The sequence below is a fragment of the Haliotis asinina genome, chromosome 14 (genome assembly GCF_037392515.1).
Source record: "Haliotis asinina isolate JCU_RB_2024 chromosome 14, JCU_Hal_asi_v2, whole genome shotgun sequence".
Lineage (NCBI taxonomy): Eukaryota > Metazoa > Mollusca > Gastropoda > Lepetellida > Haliotidae > Haliotis > Haliotis asinina.
The window spans coordinates 51,841,566-51,863,357 of NC_090293.1; the positions used below are offsets into that span (position 1 = coordinate 51,841,566).

Sequence of the window (21,792 nt, forward strand, 5' to 3'; positions counted from 1 at the left end):
AATAAGCTGGTTTCCACCCCGTACATGTACCCAATCTGCAGTTCCTCACGGCATGAACACGCACTGTTCGTCTTCGTCTCAATGGATGGTTCCACGCAAACTCTTATCAGTTATGATCCTCGAGGGGGGTTAAAGTACCGTAAAATTATTGTCCTCCTGAGAGGGTACGTAACTCCCAAAACATTCCAAGTACGTTTAAACTTCCCACTATTTTTAATCATAGTACATGTGTATTTTTAATGTTTTGCTAGATGTGTCTAAATTGCTAACATCTGAATGGATGGTGTACATCCAGCTAGGGTCCATGCAGGAAGCAAGTGTACTGTACGTCCCCATGGTCCCTAGTATGGTGATCTACCTTCAGTTGTTGGCAATCTATAGCCCATCTTTATACCGTCTTGTCCACATTTGCAATCACGTTTTAGAGATAAACGCTAGTTTTACTTATAAATTACTGTGATATACTAGTTGATTTTAGTGTCCTTTGTTGACAGATTTTTTATTATTTACATGTATTCTTGTGGATTTACAACGTTTTTGTCACGATATAGCTGAAATGTTGCCGATGTAACTTTAAATGTGAACTCTCTCTCTCTCTTCAGTTCTGATCTTTGAGAAATACAGTCACTCAGCATTTACTAGTTGCTAGTTTTGCTCACATATTCAAGAAATGGAAATCCGTTTAAAGAAATGTCTTTTCTTAAAAATATGGCGCAATATCGTAATGTTGTTTAACTTCAAAGTCTGCAATACCCCGACAATAGCCTGAGGACCTGTAAATAATTAAGATTAGGCAAATATAACAATTTAACAGTGACTCGAGGAAGAAGAATATCAACGAGTAAGAATAAAGCATGCCTCAAACAGCAACCTGATCCTTGATCAAAATGCAAGGTGGTGAGAGACGAGGAAGGAAGAAATCGAAATTCAGTTGTTTATTAAGTCACGTGTATGTAACACATTGCAAGATGTTAGATTAAATAATTGAAAACTGGTTTTGATGGTTAATATAGACGTCAACGCAAGACAATATCCGTGATTATCACGACTCTCAAGGCACTAGATGCTCTGTCCATGAGTAGGTCGCTGAAATGAGTGGAATAAGTGAGTGCTTATGCGTATGAGTTTACCATTTTAAACTGCCGTCCACACAGTTTTTGCATTTTGAATACAATTTACCTGGACGTTGTTATGATAACCTTTAATCTGCATATGCCATTAATCTGCATTGTGGCTGGAAATAATGAAGCATGAGACTTTCAAGCGAAAAGCGTGTAAAATGCACACCAAAACGTTTCTCTGTGCAATAAACAGGAAATTCGTAGCTATAGAGACTCCCAACTTTAGAATACAGTTAATAAATGTGGCTAGCGTTCATACAACATGAACTTAAACTTACATTCCGATGACAGCTTCTTAGTGAATCACTTTATAATAGTAAACAGTAACTTGATGATATATGTTATCTTTGGTGCGAGCAATCTGGTGATTCTCAATATTATAACAGGACAGATGTGATGAAATCATTGTCCTTTCTAGTATCTAGCTACATGTCATGGAGAATGTATCCGTGAATCACTATCCAGTCCTAAGAAGACGATGTGTTGAGGAGCAGATGAGCGTATCCTGACTCACAATATGCAAGTACATCATTCCCATGGCAACACAGAACATATGGAATAAATATAAAATATATCCCATCACTATAGCTACTATCACGGATGTCTGAAATTTGGAGAGGCCCTTCACCGGCTAACAATAAATCTTTCTGAAGTTTTTCTGAAGTTGATGGCTTGGAACTTGGTGGAAGAACCTTGAAGAAAGGTTCGAACAAATCCTTAAAAGAAACACCATGCTCGTTTTTATCACCCACTTTGTGAACTGTTTGAGAAATACCATGGTTGAAGCTGGTGACATAGTGCTCGACATAAAAGGGACAGTTGAAGATATCTCACGTACCATGCGATCTTGCGAAAAATGATCTCCTTTATGTGTAAATGAGTGAATGACTTTGGTTTAACGCCCTTTTAGCAATATTCCAGCAATATCATGGTCAGTGACACCAGACATGGGTTTCACACATTGTTCTCATCTATCTTCAAACGCTTTAATCGCTTCGACTCAATCATTTAAAGGATTTCTCTGAGTGGTATTTGAGGGATACCTCTGTTTGTGTAATATTTTTGGGAGCTTCATTTCTCAGGACTTTGGACTCATATGCATATATATTACCATGAAATATGCATAAATAATACCATCGAGAAGGGATGTGCAGTTGGTTCACAAAGGGATGCCTGTGGTTTTACCCAGTGCTTTCCTCGTTACTAATACATAGACTTATCATCAAGATAGGCCAGATTTCCCAATACCGAAGTCAGCTGTGACCATATATGGCCAATATGTAGGCATGAATTTGAAGAGTCTTGGCAGCTAGAAAAATGTAATTCACATCATTAGCTGTGACGTTCCAATAATAAACAATATGAATTAATTGATGTAGGTGTAGGAAACCGTTGACGGTTCTCGAAAATTTTAAAACATCGACATATTTCTCAGAAGATTAACATTGCATTTATTACAGATTTCATATGGCTGTGGAAATTGGTTAAGTACCATCACAATGCGAGATGAACAAGGCAAAGACAGAAATGTAACTTATGAAATATTACAGATATTGTTTATACAATGGAACACGTTTCCCTTAAATCATACCGCCAAATCACCTTTCATTCATGCCGCATTTCTCACCAAACATAATCACAACACACAACCTCTCTTATACATACTCTACACGAAAAAAACCCAGAACCAATAAAACAATATATTTGTCTGATAAATCTGTTTCACAACATCAAATACAGAACGTACAACACGTATATTAAAGACAGAAAACAACTGAATGTTCACCGATAACAGTTCATTTATAGTTGTAGTTTGTTTTTACAGTACATACATGTAAGGTCATGGTGACCTCAGTGTCTGTCTCGGTCAACCATCATGACGATGTATTCACTGGTCAGTCGAACGAGGAGGCAACACAGACGCCACCTTGTACAGATCCTGGCCACCATACCGATACTGCCTCTTACACACCCAGCGAGGTCACCACACAGATACTGCATTTTTCACACACGGCGAGCTCACCACACAGATACTGCATTTTACAAACCCCGGCGAGGTCACCACACAGATACTGCCTTACACACCCAGCGAGGTCACCACATAGATACTGCCTTACACACCCAGCGAGGTCACCACACAGATACTGCCTTACACACCCAGCGAGGTCACCACACAGATTGACAACGAGTATAACGAATTCAGAATGATAAGATGCATCATTCAATGAACTAAGACCACCACACACTCAGAATGATATTTTATTGTATAGAATGAATATCAGAGCATAACATTTCACTCAGGACATCTTTTACGTTATTCCACACACGGGCAAGTGAATATGCTGATAAAACATTTAATCATGTCATTGGTTTACAATGTAATACACATGACTGACAGCTAGTAACTGAATTTCAACTCAACTGTGAAAATTGACATTTATCGATGCAACATCTGGTGACTGACAGAATGATAACATAATCATCATTTAACAAATACCCATATTTATACAGCTCTACCTTAATAACTACAAAGCAGCATGATAAATATTCAATTAAACAAACTCTACTCATAACAATATGCCGCCACCATATAGATGGAATATTGCTCAGTGCAGGGCAAAACTACACTCACTCACTCACTCACTCACTCACAACAATATGCACATCGAAACCAAAACCATCCCCATAGTACATATTTTTCAGAAGTGACAAGAAAGTAACCTATTCACAGGTGTCTCCACAGATTACTTGAGTTCACAACCGTGCAACACCCCGCCATATCTGTAACATGCTGCCTTTTTTGGTGAAACACGGTAAAAAGGGTAACAAATGGATCGAGACAGGGTCTTGGGATACCGTGTTGGTGAAGAACGGTGAAGGTGGTAATGAATGGATCGAGACACGAGCTGACAAGAGAAAAACCTTTTCGCATGTGTCTCCACACATTACTGGGGTCGACAACCGTGCAACACCCGGAAACATCTGTGGCATGCTGCTTTTGTTGATGAAGCACGGCAAAAGTGGTAATGAATGGATCGAGACACGATCTCGGGGTACCGTGTTGGTGAAGAACGGTGAGGATGGTAATGGATGGATCGAGACACGAACTGACAAGAAAGTAACCTATTCACAGGTGTCTCCGATTACTGGAGTCAACACCCGTGCAACACCCCGCCATATCTTTGGCATGCTGCTTCTGTTGGTGAAGCATGGCGAAGGTTATAATAAATGGAACGAGATAAAGTCATTCTTGTAGTTTTTGTTGTTGACTTGTTGTTTTGCTAAAAGCTTCAATTGTAGACTTCACTTCTGACACATCAATATATTGTTAAACAAGCTGTTACAGTTATCTGATTTTCAAGAGGTTATTTGTAACCAAAGCGTTCATGAAATTATGTTTTCTGTTATGATAAGAAAATCAAGCCTCGAAATCACAATTGACCTTGTCAGAGGTTCAGTTAACCCACATGAAGGTCAAACCAATACTCATACAATCAAGATCGGAATAACGTGTCAGTGTGAAATGTTTACTTAATGCACTTAGCTGAGAGACAGAACACTGAAGTTACATAACATGGTGTTATGCTTTACTCGGGTTTTCAAGGTATCACTTTATCATCATAAAATTCCACTTCAGCTTTTAGTTCAAGTGCTGCCGGGATTGCCCTCACGTCTTTTCATACAGCCTCACCTAAAAGAGTCAATACTTCACGGGTAACGAATCCAACAATAAACTGTTGCTACACTGTGTAATGCTGTCACCTTTTTGTTGTTCCGGGTGTGTTTATTTCTTGTCAGCTGAAACAGGAGTTTTTAAAATTTATTGCCTGTTCACTTGTTCTCATCAGGGCAAGTTGTGAAAGGTGCAAACTGACGTCCTGTTAGTGCGGGGCAATTTGTGGTTGTGTGGCAAACTTCAACAGTGACGCGCAGACAAACATAAAACACTAGGGTGAGAATAAGGGTTGGGCCTGAAGTTCGTAGATACGGTGGATATCCTTAAATTTATGATAAGTGCAAAGTAACAAACAGCAGGTTTGAACTTTAAACAGAAAGCAGGCATGCATGTATGGAACCTTTAACGAGACAAGTCTGTACATGGTTGTTGGATACGTGACTATGTTGAAGGAGGACTGTAAGTAATTTGGTTTTGTTATTCTTTCCCTTGACTGCATTCATATTTACAGATTGCGTACACACTGGAAGTGAGTGTAGTTGTACGCCACACTCAGCAATATTCCAGCTATATGGCGGCGGTCTGTAAATAATCGAGTCTGGACCAGACAATCCATTGATCAACAACATGAGCATCGATCTGCACAAATGGGAACCGATGACATGTGTCAACGAAGTCAGCGAGCCCGACCACCCGATCCCGTTAGTCGCCTCTTACGCCAAGCATAGTCGCCTTTTATGGCAAGTATGGGTTGCTGAAGGCCTATTCTACCACGGGAACTTCACGGGTCCGTACACACTGGATTCGGTCCAAAATAGATTAAATAATCAAAAGATGTGAAAACTTCAACTGCACAATCTTCTTTCGGTTGTTTTCTACAGTGGCCTCTGTTAACTCAGTGTTGATGCTGATGGGTTAAGTGAATAGTGTTGTGACCCGTGAAGATCGGATGTTCAGTCTTGATGGCATATGTAATCGTGCCCTTAATACGTAGATCTCATGCTGTTGATCACTGGATTGTATGGTTCAGATTCGATTCTGTACCGACCATATAAGGGGGATACTGGAATGCAGCGTTAGACAAATAATACAACGTCACGATGTGTTTACTTACACACACACACACACATACACATACACACACACATTATATATATATATGTGTGTGTGTGTGTATGTGTATGTGCATGTGTATGTGTATGTGTATGTGTGTGTATGTGTGTGTATGTGTATGTGTGTGTGTATGTGTATGTGTATGTGTATGTGTATGTGTATGTGTATGTGTATGTGTGTGTATGTGTATGTGTATGTGTGTGTATGTGTGTGTGTGTGTATGTGTATGTGTATGTGTGTGTGTATGTGTATGTGTATGTGTATGTGTATGTGTGTGTGTGTATGTGTATGTGTATGTGTATGTGTATGTGTATGTGTGTGTATGTGTATGTGTATGTGTGTGTGTGTGTGTATGTGTATGTGTATGTGTGTGTATGTGTGTGTGTGTGTATGTGTATGTGTATGTGTGTGTATGTGTATGTGTGTGTGTATGTGTGTGTGTATGTGTATGTGTATGTGTATGTGTATGTGTGTGTGTGTATGTGTATGTGTATGTGTATGTGTATGTGTATGTGTATGTGTATGTGTGTGTGTGTATGTGTATGTGTATGTGTATGTGTATGTGTGTATGTGTATGTGTATGTGTGTGTGTGTATGTGTATGTGTATGTGTATGTGTATGTGTGTGTGTGTATGTGTATGTGTATGTGTATGTGTATGTGTATGTGTGTGTATGTGTATGTGTGTGTGTGTGTGTATGGATGTATAGGTATCATGATCTAACTTTAGATAGTTCCAATATGTATCAAGTTACCAAGTACTTCGATCTGCCTTCGATTTTAGAAACAACAGTTACTTCTTACAATTATATTTCTGTCTGTTGGGTGTAATCGATAAGCATGACCAAGTCAATTTCCAGCATATGGCATCTATTAAATATCAAGATAGTTTCCTGTACCTAACACCACCAACCGCTATGCATACTGCCACTAGATAGGCAAAGTATAGATTTAGAGGAAAGCATCATAAAATTATGTCATTACTTACCGACATTTTGATCTTCCGATTACCCACGGCTGTTCTAGAATCAAGGCTAACTAAGGCAGCATGGGCAGAATGGTGTACTGATGCTTAAGCTCTAATGTGGTTTCCAATAGGGTCGATTTCTGAGGCATTTCCTGAAATCGGCAATGTCTTCACATAAATAAGATATGGCATTTGTCTTTCATATCCGACATACAAATAGCACCAAGCCATAAATGTTTAGGTTGTGTTTAGGACCAGTGTAAATGTGTCTTGCTTCTAACGTTAAATATCTCTCATGATTACATAATGCCTTTTTAGAAAGTGGTAAAATGAAACATCTATCATATTTGGGATTTCACTTTCTCAGTAAAGTAGAAATTCTAGTACTTGTTTAGTTGAGTCCTATCACGAATTCGAACCCACGCCCTCAGAGTCAGGCACCTAATCGCCAGCAAACAGAGTCAGCCGACAAGCCCGCAAACAAACAAAAAACCATCCAAAATCATACCAGCAGAGACCTATTATTTGATGCCCTTGCCAGAGAACCAAGATTGCCTGGACTGAACAACACGTGTTTCTAGTTTTTGTTTTTACTAATATTCAATGTATAACTGAAAAATACACCAGGACATTTGTGTTCAGTAACTATTTTTATGAATTGTCGTCACACAACCATCCTTTTTTATCAACGAGACATTCATCTCTTGTAAATACAACCATATTTGATATACCACGGAGTCAGATACTAAGATCTCAGCAAATATTACTGTCAAAGTCACCTACTGTCAGGAAATCTTTTTACAGAAGGCTTGACTTTATTCGTTTTCATTTTAAATTTTACTGGTAATGTAGAAAAACAAATACTGCTCAACAAACACATTGTTTAACGGACATTCAAAATAATCAATATCATTCTGTCTGTACATGACGTCAGTAATTGTGACTGAACTCATGTGGCATATTGCGTAATAACAGTACATGTAAACGAAGATTTTGAAAATAGTACTGTTGGGTGTGTAAAAGCACCATTATAAGTAACGTTCTACTGAACTTGTTATGATAAAAACTGTAATGCTAGGAGAACATTTCTGTTGGCTTATACAAAGCAACTACGCACCTTAGAGTTTTAGTTCTTTAATCATATAGAGCGCTACACTAGATGTGTATAATAATTATATTATTAAATTATTCATATTCACAGGCGGTAATACACGACCTTAGACAACTAGAGCACATGCGCATTTTATCGCATGTGCGTTGCATATTCCTGTTATTACAAAGTTACTCAAGTTCCGTTTCAGCCCAATATACAAAGATAAAAATATATCGTTGTTCCGATATATTAACAGTGTTGGAATTTGAACATGTAAAATTCGAAAACCAAACTATTTTGTGTTGTGACATACGGTGACGCTAGGTAGTGAGGACGTTATTGCTTTATTGCAACTTCACACTTCACACTATTTATATATGCTTCTCTATACATCGTAATGAGTGTGAGTTTAGTTGTACGCCACATTTAGCAATATTTCAGCAATATCTGCAAAACAAGAAATGGGTTTCACACATCGTACCCATGTGGGGAATCAAACCTGGGAGCGAACGCTTGAACCTCTAGGCTTTCAGTCTTCTGATATATGTGTGACAATGAGCTTTTCTTGTATTCTGTCTTCACACTGTCTATAATACATGTACCTGTTTAACCTTGACACTTGTCTCAACATGTATTGCAACTCAGAACGTGCTAAGAGCTGCTACAATGGGTAGGTTTGTTATATTTATAAAGGGGCAGACTTGTCCTCTGTTGTATGGCTGTGTTCTAGGATAACCTCAATTACTACTGACCAATGCATATACGAAAATCCAATACATCTAGGGGTTTTTACACTATTTGGTCCATGCTGTTTACAAACATTATTTGTGTGATCAGTGGTTTATGTGTATGTTGAAAGTTTCTTGGAAACCAGCCACAGATCATCGCTGTTACAATGAGAATGACATATTCAAGAACCAACTCTAGAAACTTCTACCTCCAGTGGAGGATAAGGGTGTTCACATTCTTGAGATACTTACTGGGAGTCAGTCACCACGATAAGGGAATACCACAGCCGTGGTGTCGAAAATAGACAAAGGCGTTCGTTAAAGGATCAATGTTTCCTCGCGAAAGCAAAATAACTGTTGCAATATCATGCAACATGTGATGCAAAGAGTCCTTTGCCGTAACAGGCAGCCATGTTGACGGGGCTTTCACTTGGTGTAACACAAATCAGAGATCTGATTAATGAGAGATCATTATTTCAAGGTACTTAATACCGTAAAATCTATCAAACTCCAGGTACATTATTCTTGCTGGTTCCGTAATATTATGTACTTTGTGGTTTACTTTACGATATTCTATTAACTGGCCTTTATCGTGTGGCTTATGACCTTCGTCATACTAAGTGTGGAAGCACTAAACACTGGAAGCTGATCTGACATCCCCGAATGAGCATAGATATATTTGCTGACTTTTATTCCTTTTAATAATATTTGCCCTGTTCAATGGTCCTCAGAATTCTAGTTCATCAGTTCATATTTTGTCATCGTGGAAGATTTCAAAGTGATGCAAAAGGAGGCGCATTAGTGGTCGCTTTCACTTCCATTCTACATTAGCAGGTCTTTGTGTATACATAGGCCTCATGGACATATTATTGTGGGTGAGTTTTCCGTGAAACATCACCAGTCTGGAAAAGCGTGTTCCTAGTCAGGTTTATATGGGACGATTTTGTCAATACATTATGATTAAAGAACAAATACATATTGAAAATTTCGATGAACATTAACAACATTGAAATAACGAGGAATTCTGACCTAATACTGTGCTATCAAAATGGCCCCCAAAAGCTGTCATATTACCAGAGACGAATCTAGAAAATATGATAGTAGTTACAGTTACAGTCTCAGTCTCGTAGCTTTATGATAACAACCTTGGTGGTATGGTCTTTTGACATTTTGAATTTTGTTTTCATTTTTATGACAACGGGATTGAACTGTCAATACTGTTTAGATCAGTGGGATTTATTAGGTTTCCATATCCCCTACGTGTTCGCGAAGCAGCTTTCTTTATGCGTTAAATGTCTGTTTCTAAGATGCTTCTGTGAAAGATCAAAGGCGCCTACAATGGTTTATCAGACGATAATGTGCACTGTTTGCATTACGTCACAATCTGTTGACGTCGCTGCGCCATTCCAGTCTTCCCACTCGTAATCGAACGTTTTAGCTTTACGTCATAATTTAACCGACGTCACGGTGGATGTCAGTTTCCATCGCCTCGTACAGCCTCCCACAGTAAACTGCTTCGTCGCATCCCGTTTCTTGATTTGCAGTTGCATCAAACAGCTAACATCACCGGTGGAAACATTATGTTAATGTTTTCTGAAGGATAAAATGCCTCGTAGTTCTACTCAAAACTTTACAGAGACACGGTAAAGTTTGCAATCTTTACATTCCCACAATGCAATCGTGGAATGTCGCATGATTGGTCAGCTTCAGCTGAATGTACTGATCTAATCTTTCGTTGGTAGTAGAAATAAGACAGTCGTTTTGCCTTGTATGGTTCAAGAGAATCACAGATGTGATAAAAATGATCTAGAGAAGATATTTAACCCGAACATAAACGGTCACCAAACTGTTCATCATTTGTGTTTCTGGTAACGTTTATTTTAACGTAGGGGGCTGACACGTCAAAAGAACAGCGCGTCAATTAGCCCTGTGCGAGGATTCTTAAGTTAGGTCACAGACACCGTCGTTTGTTTTCTGCCATAGATTAATCAAAGTTAGGCTTAGAAATTATTAAATACGGCATCTTAGAAAAGATCAAGCACACATTCGCAAGCTTCCTCGTGCTTTAACTATAATAGTTCAGGGCGAAAGTGTGCTTTATTACACCATACATGGTGGTAGAACGAACTGTATTTCTTAATTATAGTAAGGTTATAACTTCAGTCTACAACGCTTGGGAGATAACTAGAGTTTTGAACAGTGTTGTAAGATTTGTGTGTCGCATTGGAATATGTTATTGCCGTTTGTGGATTACCCCGTGCAAGGATAATCCTCTTGTTTGAATTTGAATTTTGCATTTTCCTTGTATTGATGCAGGCGAACGTTTCCGAGCATCTTCCATGGATTTGTAATTTCGTATGTGTTTCTGTATCAAAACATCGCATCCAAACGCACCCACCCTGCATAACGCCTACTTAAAGGCATGATTTTGATTTTGGGCATGCATTGTCACCGAACGCAAAATGTGCATGAAATGCACGTGAGAAGTGGGATGCACATCGCGTCGCTGATGGGTATAAAAGGTCGACCCTTGTCTCTCATTCATTCACCTTTTCCGCCACTTTCAACGTGAATGAAAATGCCGAGACTAAGCCGTGCAAACCGAAACATCGCCATAGGACTTCTTCAAGCAGGACAATCCGAGCATGCCGTCGCCCGCCGTATGGGTGTCCATCAGAGCACAATTTCTCGTCTCTGGGAGAGATGACGCCAACAGAACTCCTTCAAAGATAAGCCAAGGAGCGTACGTCCTAGAGGGACCAACAGAGATCGGTACATCCGGGTACATCACTTACGTCATCGTACTGCTAAGGCAACCAGTGCCGCCATGAACATACCCGGATTACGCCGAGTTTCTGCTCAGACCGTCAGGAACAGGCTTCGAGAAGCAGGTCTAAGAGCACGAAGACCCTATTTTGGCCCTGTCTTACGTCTACGCCATTGACAATGTCGAGTAGAGTGGTGTAACAATGTGGAGAACTGGACCTTGCCTAACTGGCATCGGATCTGGTTCAGCGATGAGTCGAGATTTCTGTTGGAACGACGCAATGAAGGATGAAGGTTTATAGACGCTGTCATGAACGTTTCGCCAACGTCTGTGTCCCCCAGGTGGACAGATTTGGGAGGGGGAGTATGATGATCTGACATCCCCGAATGACCATAGATCTATTTGCTGACTTATATTCCTCTTAATAATATTTGCCCTGTTCAATGTATTGTTCATACAATTTGTACATTTTTATAGTGGTTACGTCAAGTATAGCTTGAAGCTTCGCGTAAATCAAACTGGATGTCTTATCAACTAGCTCTGGATGATCGACGATCAAAATATGCATGCAAAAATAGCGTCAACAAACATTTCTACAGTCGAAACTACTTCTGAAAACAGCGTGTACTATACAGTTTTGACTCTATCATAAAAATGTCTTTATAAACACTACTAGTTTAATTCACGGTGTCAAGTGGAGTAAATGTGATGCTGCTTCTCCAAATCTCAAATTTTTAAATCTGCTGAGACTTATAGTAAATTATTGAGAATTCTAGGAATATGTTTAACTGGATTTCTGCTTTAAACAGCCTTGACAGTCTATCAAGTGCTTGGTTTCATTCAAGAGAGACAACTTCGTTAATCCTTTTTCATTAGTTTGTGAGGAGTAATCACTATGAATGATACAGAAACGTGGTAGTTGATTTCAGAGTATTGTTACAAAAGATATCAGATCAGTGATATCAACTAGACCAGGCATCTCATTGTCCACTGTATATCTTATTTTGCAAATGGATATGACGTTGGGCACCAGGGGGTGCAGGTAGGCCCAGAAAACTGACTGTCGTTGACAGAAGGCGGCTTGGTATTCTTTTTTTTAAGAAAAAGAAACAAAAAAAGAAGTTTAGAAAACTTAAGGCTAAATATGATTGATAGAGGAATTGTGGCTGTCTGTAAGGAGAAGATTAGAACTGAGCTGCATGCAGTGGTTTGGCAGAAAATCGAGGAATTCCATCACCGATAACGAAACATGAACTAAAGGAGCGAAGGTTGAACTGGTGCTTACAGCATATAAATTTTAACTGTGACAATGTGATTTTCTCATATGAAAGTTGTGTGTGGCTGATTCCTTATACACTGAAATTCTGGAGCAAACATGCTGACACCAAAGTGTCCATTAGCAAATATGGATGACAACTATGAAATGAACGAAAAAGTGGTCCGATATTGGGACAGCATGGAGCACGACTTTCTGACTTCTTTGATCTGTAGTATTGAAGCTTGCATTGCTGCCCATGGTGATTTGACAAAATACTACTGTTCACCTGTCTTTAAATCTGGAGTTATCTTCTGCTAATATTCAAATTTAATACGTGAGTTATAGGTGAAAACAATATAAAAAAAATCTTGAAAATTCTCACTATTTTCTGGTCATACTATCTATATTATCCGTCACTGCATGAAGGATTATGCTAAATCTTTTAGGCTGGAAATGGACTCCTGGATTCTTGAATGTATCTCTGTGGACATATTTGCAAGAGTAATAGATATCTGTTGAGTTAGTATATGTCATATTTGGGATTGTTTCTTAGTGAAGTAAAAATTCTAGTACTTTTTCGGTTGAGTACCATTCGGGATTCCTTCCCTGCACTGGTGATTACGTGTCCGAATCTGAGGGTGCGGGTTCGAATCCCGAATGGGACTCAACCAAAAAAGCACTAAAATTTGTACTTTACAAAGAAAGTGCAATCCACAGCTGTTTATATCTAGCCCAGGCAGGCTCTTTAGTCTGCCTTCTGCTGAGAGCGAGGAGAGTAATCAGTCATGGCTTGCGCATGCGTGTACTAACTGTTGCTATGGCTGGCATCATCATTTACAGATGGCGGCCATGTTAGCAACCCTTTCCATCTGAAGCTTAACTCACACTATTTCTCCACTCTAACATTGTTTGTATTAACATAATTGGTGTTATCTTAACACTTTACTTTGTGGCAAACCATAAATGAAGATTAATGACTGTAGAAATCTTGACAAGGGAGGTCACAATAAACAAACCCAGTCTGGAATCCTGTAAAACTGAAAAGTATGTTTAGTTGAAGTGTCACAATTATCTTATCTGGGTTTTCTACAGGAAACTGTTTACGCTGTCGTAAAGCCTCAATTACCATCTTTCAGATGAAATTAACACAGTTTATTCAAGCAGGGTTTGTTTTCACATGAATCTATCGCAAACATAGGTTTCATTCATACAGTGTGGCAGACAGAGTACGCTGGTTGTTGAACATTCTAGTAGCACTTCCGAGAAGGTTTGAAGCTGCATTTTGTGTATTCTATATGGAGCAAGTTTAAGTGTTAATTTCGTTGGAATTTGTACTCAAAATGGAAAGAATATGTGAAAATAACTTTTAAAAAACTGGAATTACTGTGCCGAAAGTGTGTTATTAACTGCAGTGGATGGATTTATCAGTTTCAAAACAGTGAGTCCAAATTCCTTATAATTTTGAGGCCAAATACCCTGCTTGAATATGACTGCATGACTGTATTGGTAGAATTAGATAACACACTCAATGTGCATATATACTGAATTGCAGGAAAATCTCTACAAAGACCTCTTAAAGCGATTTGAAAATGAACAGATTCTTCTTATTATAATGTTTTGAAAATGTACGGAATGTCAGCTTTCTGCCTGAATAAATCCAATACATCCATACATTTCTTAAACAACAGTAGATAGCAGTGATGTATGTGACAACCTTGACCAAATTCCATTGTATATTAGTGCCTAAAGGGAATACCCGCAACACACGTGCAGGTTTTATATAGCATGTGCGGTCTAGATCAGGGCTCAGGAATGTACAGTCCAACCGCACTGCCTTGTCTCTCTCTGCCTTCCTGACTCAGCCAGCCACGCTGTGTGTATCAACTAAGATGCCTGGTCCTAAACAGCTGTGAATCCCAAATATGACATATGTTACATTTGACCACTTTCCAGATAGCATTGTGTAATCATCTCTTGAGATTATTTAAGACAGAATTTGACATTGTTGATGTATTGTTTGGCCACATCTCGTCGTAAAGGAGCAGTGGAATTCATGCGTCAACGTGGGCCTCTCTCTCTCTACTATGTCATAGACTCCATCCAAGGAAGAGATTTTTCAATCGAACATCTATGGAACACTCATACCAACAGATATATGCTTTTATCGTACGATGGATAGTGTTCTCAGCAGGATAAAGTCAACGGATATTTTCGGTATCCGTTGGGGTCATATACAGATACCGATTCAAATTAGACAGGTCATATGCAAATTTTAGGGACTACTTTCACAGAGTAAGCAAACATGGGGTGAAGGGTCTGTGATCGTGTCCGGAGTGTCTGCAGTGGTTACGGTACTGTCAGTCCTTTGATCCCAGGACATTCGTGCCTGGTTATGATGGATTGAGTAGATTATGAAGCGAAGATTGAAATCCATAGGCTTGCGAAGATACCAAAGACAGTTTCTCGACCGACTGTCAGTGTTAGCGAGAGGACGGCAGAGGAATCTAGGTGCATAATGTCATGCGAACATTCAGTGCATTTGCTGTTCAAAAGGGTAATTGAAATTTTCGGAAATTCCACACGAAGTGTTTTTTGTTATTTTCAAACGTAAGCTGATTTGTTGACAACAATGCGTTCTTTAACACAAATGAATAAAGCAGGATAACCATCTCCAAACACACTCGCGTGATAAGCTTTTTCTCTGCAGACATAAAGTCATCTTTAACATAGCATATACACGTAAATACATCAAAAAATAAAATGTCGTTCCCCGTGATAACGAATGCCGTTCCACTGCACCATTTCTTTCTCGATGGTTCAGTCTTCTGATGTGTGGCATGGTTATGTGACGTAACTATTGATTATGTCTTGTAGTCCATGTATATCTTATCTCTAGTGCACGTTCATTCAAAACCCTATCACTGGTTTCTAAATGTTTCCTGTAACTCAGAAGATACTAAGTACTTTGACATGGGCTTGGTGTGTCATATGTAGGAGGGGACAAACATATCGTCAGTTGCACGGCTGTTTTGAAGAACTGCATAATGTCAAATATGGTCTTTTTCAAACACTGGGTTTCCTAACAATATTGGGAGATCAATGATCTATTACGATTTATGTTGGAATTTGAAGGAGAAGACAGCTGGGCACAGCCAGGATGACTCATTTAACAATCGTGACCCTTGAAACGTGACTCTTGTACCTCTTGTGTAGAATATGGCTTTACACTCCCCAGATACGTCGCACGGGGGAGGGGGGGGGGGGGGATTCTATTTCATGACTCTATTTCGTGGAATCGCCTCCGTCTATGTTTTTCAAAAGGCAAATAAAATTGCCATGTTGTTGAGGAAATCTGGACATGAGCTTTGGTCCCGTCCTCGTCAACAATCGGTGCGTTTCCCTCTAAAAGTACAACCAAACATGCACATTTTATAATCTAATAGAAATAATGTCGGTGTCATTGCCTATATACTGACAGGATTTCATTTGGTGGCATATAAAGCAGACATCAGATGATTAAGAAATCACTATTTATGTAATAATAATGACATTATTCATAACGCGTCTATTCAAGACTAGATATCTTGTTTAAAGCGCACGATCTCATCACTATTTCTTCTTATAACGTGAATTGTCCACAAGTAGCTAGAAGGTTAAAAGTCTCACGATTTATCCCACCTGGTACCCATTTTCTGTTGTGTGAACAGAGGCACTTTTGAACCAATTCACTTGTCTGAGGTGCGATCACATGTATCATATGTGTTTCGTGGTGGAGCACGACTGACGTCCAAGAAACACTCAGGAGTCAAGCTTCCAAACACTGCCAACCATCCAAGTACCATCTGCGCCCATTGTTGCTTAACTTCAACAGATTGTGACCTGGGGTCTATGCACAGGACCACACACCATCAAGTTATTCCATTGTTGAAATACCCAGTGTACACTATTCTTCTTCTCTGTTTCTCCTCTTGTCAACGCGTACTGCTATGTCTGTTGTTGTTTACTAGAGAAGCGATGCACTGCAAACAATGCGATATACGTTTGATAATTGGCAGTTATCACGTGTTTACCTCCATATAACCAGGAAGTATTTATTGTCAGTACATATTTCTTGTTCGTTGATGTTTAAAACGTAGCACAATTAGAGGAAAACGAGTTATTTCCTTTAGTTTCAGTCCAAACTAGCAGGTCGGTTTGTTTCTGTCGACCTTATTCACATACATTTACGTATTCCATGATTCATTACCAGTATGAAATGTATCAATGGCGTGACTTTATGTTCTTTTTAAGAGGTGATTTTGATTGGGAAATGTAATCGCAGTAACGACAAACAAATTGATTAACGTGAAAATCCGATTTAGAATCGGATGCCACCAAATAACTCCACTAGGCTATCTCATTGCCACCAACCAATCTGAAAAAAATGAAAAATGACAGCAATGAATATTTTGAGATTCTTCAAGGGCATTTAGAAATTGGTGTGATAATACACCTCTAATCTTATTGATAACAACTTCTTGATTTTTTTTCACAACGTTTCTGGACTAGTTCTTGCCCCTTCGTCAGGTGTACAATAACAAAATGAACAGTACAGTATATTTATTTTATTTATGTACAGGAAACCAGATATGTAAATAAGTAGGGCAGGAGATATAATTAAGTATCTACAAACATTGTGATGAGATGAAAGACCAGGAGTACAATGATCGGGTATATGTCCTTGTATCAGTGGGCATCTAGTCGAGAGCATGTGTTTACGAAGCCATATGGAATACCGGTGATAAAGCGAGGGTATCCTGACCCACAAGTAGCAAAAAATAAATGGTTCGCCTGAAATAATTGGTACAAACCACAATAGGGAACTGTACGGGACATCAGTCAGATATAAGATATTAGGAACAAAAATATAATAGGTAGTATATGTATGTTTCAAGATTCGTTAAACTTTTATGTAAGGTGCACTTACGACCACGAAAAGAGCAAAACAGAATCTCAACAGAAACAAGCAGTAACAAGTTCAGTAGGGAGTCTCTCTTAATTTTTTATATTTTATCTCAACACTTTTTTCAGTATGCTTTGTTGCCACACTTATCCGTTGCCAATACACATGCAAGACACTGGCGCCTATGACAACATCATGGTATAAATGGACAAACACCCAGTAGACAACAGACAGTGAACAACGAAGGCGAAGAACATGCAGCTATTCAGAGTTCCTTTTTTCGCACCTTTGCTAGGTAAGTTATCAGTCATGGAGAGTTATTTTTTGTTTTTAATTTGTGAGTGAGTGAGTGAGTGAGTGAGTTTGGTTTTACGCCGCTTTTAGCAATGTTCCAGCAATATCACGGCGGGGGACACCAGAAAATGGGCCTCACACATTGTACCCATGTGGAGAATCGAACCCGGGTCTTGTAATTTGTGACGGCAAGCAAGAAATGTTGAATTCATTTACATCAAAGTGACATAAAGTTATGTACATTTGACATTACGGTATATTGTGAAACTAGTTAGCCCTTTCGAACTTACATAACACATTACCATTGTTGAATATAATAAAACAAATAAAGGTATATGAAATGTTACACTGTGTCCCCTTCCTCAGTTTTAACATGCTGGGCAGTTCTCGATGGCGTCTATGGAACGTGCTCGGATGATAGTGATTGTAATACAGGAAAATGCGATTCATCGTCATCATCATGTGACTGTTCCGATACCGGATATAAAGGCGACAACTGCGAAACAGGTAAGAAGTAGACCTTTGTTGTCAGATTTCAATACAGTTATTCAAAATAATTCTAAAAAGTAAACATACAACTGAAAATGCAAATCTGGCTTTGCGCATTCGACAATATTCTAGGTATATGACGAGATGGAAACGTTTGTACAGAAGACTTCGCATTAATTCACTTTCTGAAATTAAGATACGGGAAAAATACTCACTTACTGTTTTGTTTGTTTTGTTATGGTTTGGTTTGGTTTTCTTTTTTGGGGGTGGGGGTTTTGGGAGATTTTTTTATTTGTTTGTTTTAGAACTACTTGACAAACATTTCCTATGAAAAAGTGGAAGACAAAAAGCTAAATATAATTGTCGTGTAAACTTCCCCTTTGATTAAAACTTTGAGGTCGACCATTATGTGCCGCATGTGTGTGAATGAATGTATAGATGTAGAGTTCAAAATAATACAATAACAATTGTACACTTGTGATGTGACTTCTCTACTCTAGATATAAATGAATGTGAAGCCCCTGATGCCTGCGATGAAGACGCAGACTGTGCAAACACACCTGGATCCTTTACCTGCACATGCAAGTCTGGCTATGCAGGAGATGGAAAGACGTGCACAGGTAAATATACATTTATATGTTTTACATGTACAACTGTACAATCGACTCAGTCTACTTTCAGCAGAGATTGTTTATAGATGGGAAGGGCTGTATGCCTTCTAGTGTCAGATATTGTTCTATTGTAATACGATTCGTCCACCATCATGCAGTGTTTTATGAAACGAAAACATGTACACCGAAACGAGGGATAGTGAGTGGGACGACATTTTCGTCAAAATCCAAAAACAGAAATGTTTGGATGGAAGAACAGAGAGATTCTCCGATTTGTACATTTATTGAATCATATTGCAAGATAATGTCAGTATCGATATCAATACAGAGGGTAAGTAAGATCTGCCTGACGTTTCAGATGTGAAATAGTATGATTTGTGAATGTGAATACATGAAATCCATGAACGAAATATCAGAAGACAGTCTTGTCGAAGCATCGTAATTGCATAGTCGATATTTCGGGAATATATGGAGTGCAATGTTTTTGATTACTGTAGGTATACAATTTTCAAATAACTAAATAGCAATTTCCCGGTTCAGGGTTATCATAAAGTTATAGTAGAGCAGTTATTTGGAATATGTTACAGTACTTCTACGTATATGTATCCCGTTCCTCAAAGCAAACGTAGCGCTACGACAGCCGTAAATCTACGTTAAAGTATGGAAGTTACGATCGTCGTAGCGCTACGACAGCCGTAAATCTACGTTAAAGTATGGAAGTTACGATCGTCGTAGCGCTACGACAGCCGTAAATCTACGTTAAAGTATGGAAGTTACGATCGTCGTAGCGCTACGATCTCTTTAAGGAACGGGGCCCAGATCAATAGAACTTCTTCTGTGATACATTTCATGATATGTGGTATTAGTAAGTACAGCAGTAATGGCACCAACAGGAGTAGTATCTGCAACAGTAGTAATGTTAGCAGAACAGTAAGTGTATAAGCAGTCATGATAATTGAAGTTGCGGTGCTAATGATTGTAGCAGTTGTGGTGGACAGACAGAAAGAGCAGTGGAGGTAGTAGTAGATAGATAGACAGACAGACAGAGAGACAGATTGTGGTGAGACAGAAACAGCAGTGGAGGTAGTAGTAGATAGATAGATAGATAGATAGATAGATAGATAGATAGATAGATAGAGAAAATTCTGTGTTTCGTCGTATCCTATATGGAGACAACAATTCAATAAAATCTACCCTGTATATATGCCGTCGTACTGACCATTTTACAACAGATGACATTGAAATCTGTGGAATCATCCTCTCTAAACACGTCCAGTTGAAGACAGATATTTAAAGAACTTCATGTTATACGTATATAACCAGAACAAGAACATTACATTTAATCCAAATTTTTTTCCTCGTGTTTCAGAGGGTGTATGTTCTAAGGACGGGGAAGAATGTCTTAATGGTGGAACATGTGACACAAGCAAGACTCCCACCACATGTTCCTGTGCCGAGGGTTACACGGGGGACACCTGCCAGAATGGTAGACTAATTACAATTTCCCTTTATGTCAATATTAAATCAGCTCCAATATTTGCTGTCAACATTTCTCAACTTTCGAGGTACAATCAAGCAAGCATTTAAAGGGTGCATCTGCAACTCAAAAGTCGTCTTGAAAAAGGCCTTAGTGAAGATTTCAATGTTTCAAGGTGGACATGTAATTGTCCCTCTGACACAAATCAATGCAATTTCCAGTTTTGATCTGCAGAATGTCAACGTGCTTTTCAACTTGTCAGCGTGTTTTTCATGCAGACATATTATGCGCTTGTCCATGTCATTGTGACGAGACATTTCTTATGAATGTGGAAAGTTTGGGGTGTTTTCGTTTCCACCTCACTCTAATGTTACCATTTATCTATACACGATTTCTCTTGCAGGTGGAGGGACGGTGAAGATGTCCACATACCTAATAGGGATGACTGTTCTCACTTTCTTCCTCATCCTCTGACGCGTTCCTTTCAACCCGACAACATTCTGCTTAACGCTATAATCAATCCATTTAATACGATATATCTTTCGTGGTAATTTTGGCAATGCATTTAACTGGCAAAACTGTTATTCATTGCAAAGTTTATGAATTAATGAATGGAAAAAGCTGCTACGATTAGAAATGTTAAGTTAATTTGGTTTTCTAGTTATTTCGTATTTGTTTGCAATGTTTTCGTCTGTGGTTTTTTTTTCATAATGATAATTTAATTGATAACTGACTGTGACAGGATTGACATCATCTCACTACAGGTAAAAAGACAAAATTCCCGTGTATACTTTCGACCGCTGATGACATGTTACTAATGACGTGGACCTGTCCCCCAGTGACCACTGACACAGAGTAAATGTCATCTACTTTTTACTTATAGTGACAAAAAATCTAGTTTGAATAATTCAAAGACATGTGATAATGTATTGTTTAGTAAATCAATGTCAATCTTTGTGAAATAAACATAACCTGCACGCTTTTGACTCTCTTTGCTTTTTATCGATACTTATTGTTACACGCATAGCGAGCGGCGGTTGAGGCGTCCGTCCCGACAAAGACTTGGGTTCAATTACGCATACGGGTAAACTGTGTGAAGCCCATTTCTTGTGCCAAGCCCTGTGATATTGCTGGAATATTGCTGAAACTAAACCTATTCACATACCATACAGACGTTTAACCAAAACAGTATAAAACACGCCCACAATACGATATGATACAGTACAAACCTAAAGTTCAAGTGACTAAAAACACATGA

The 21,792-nt window shown here is 38.8% G+C and overlaps 1 pseudogene; it reads left to right on the forward strand.

Annotated features, from left to right (window-relative positions):
* Nucleotides 1–21,008, forward strand: part of LOC137260872 (delta-like protein C) — a 31,373-nt pseudogene extending 10,365 nt beyond the window's left edge.
* Nucleotides 21,009–21,792: the final 784 nt, after the last annotated feature.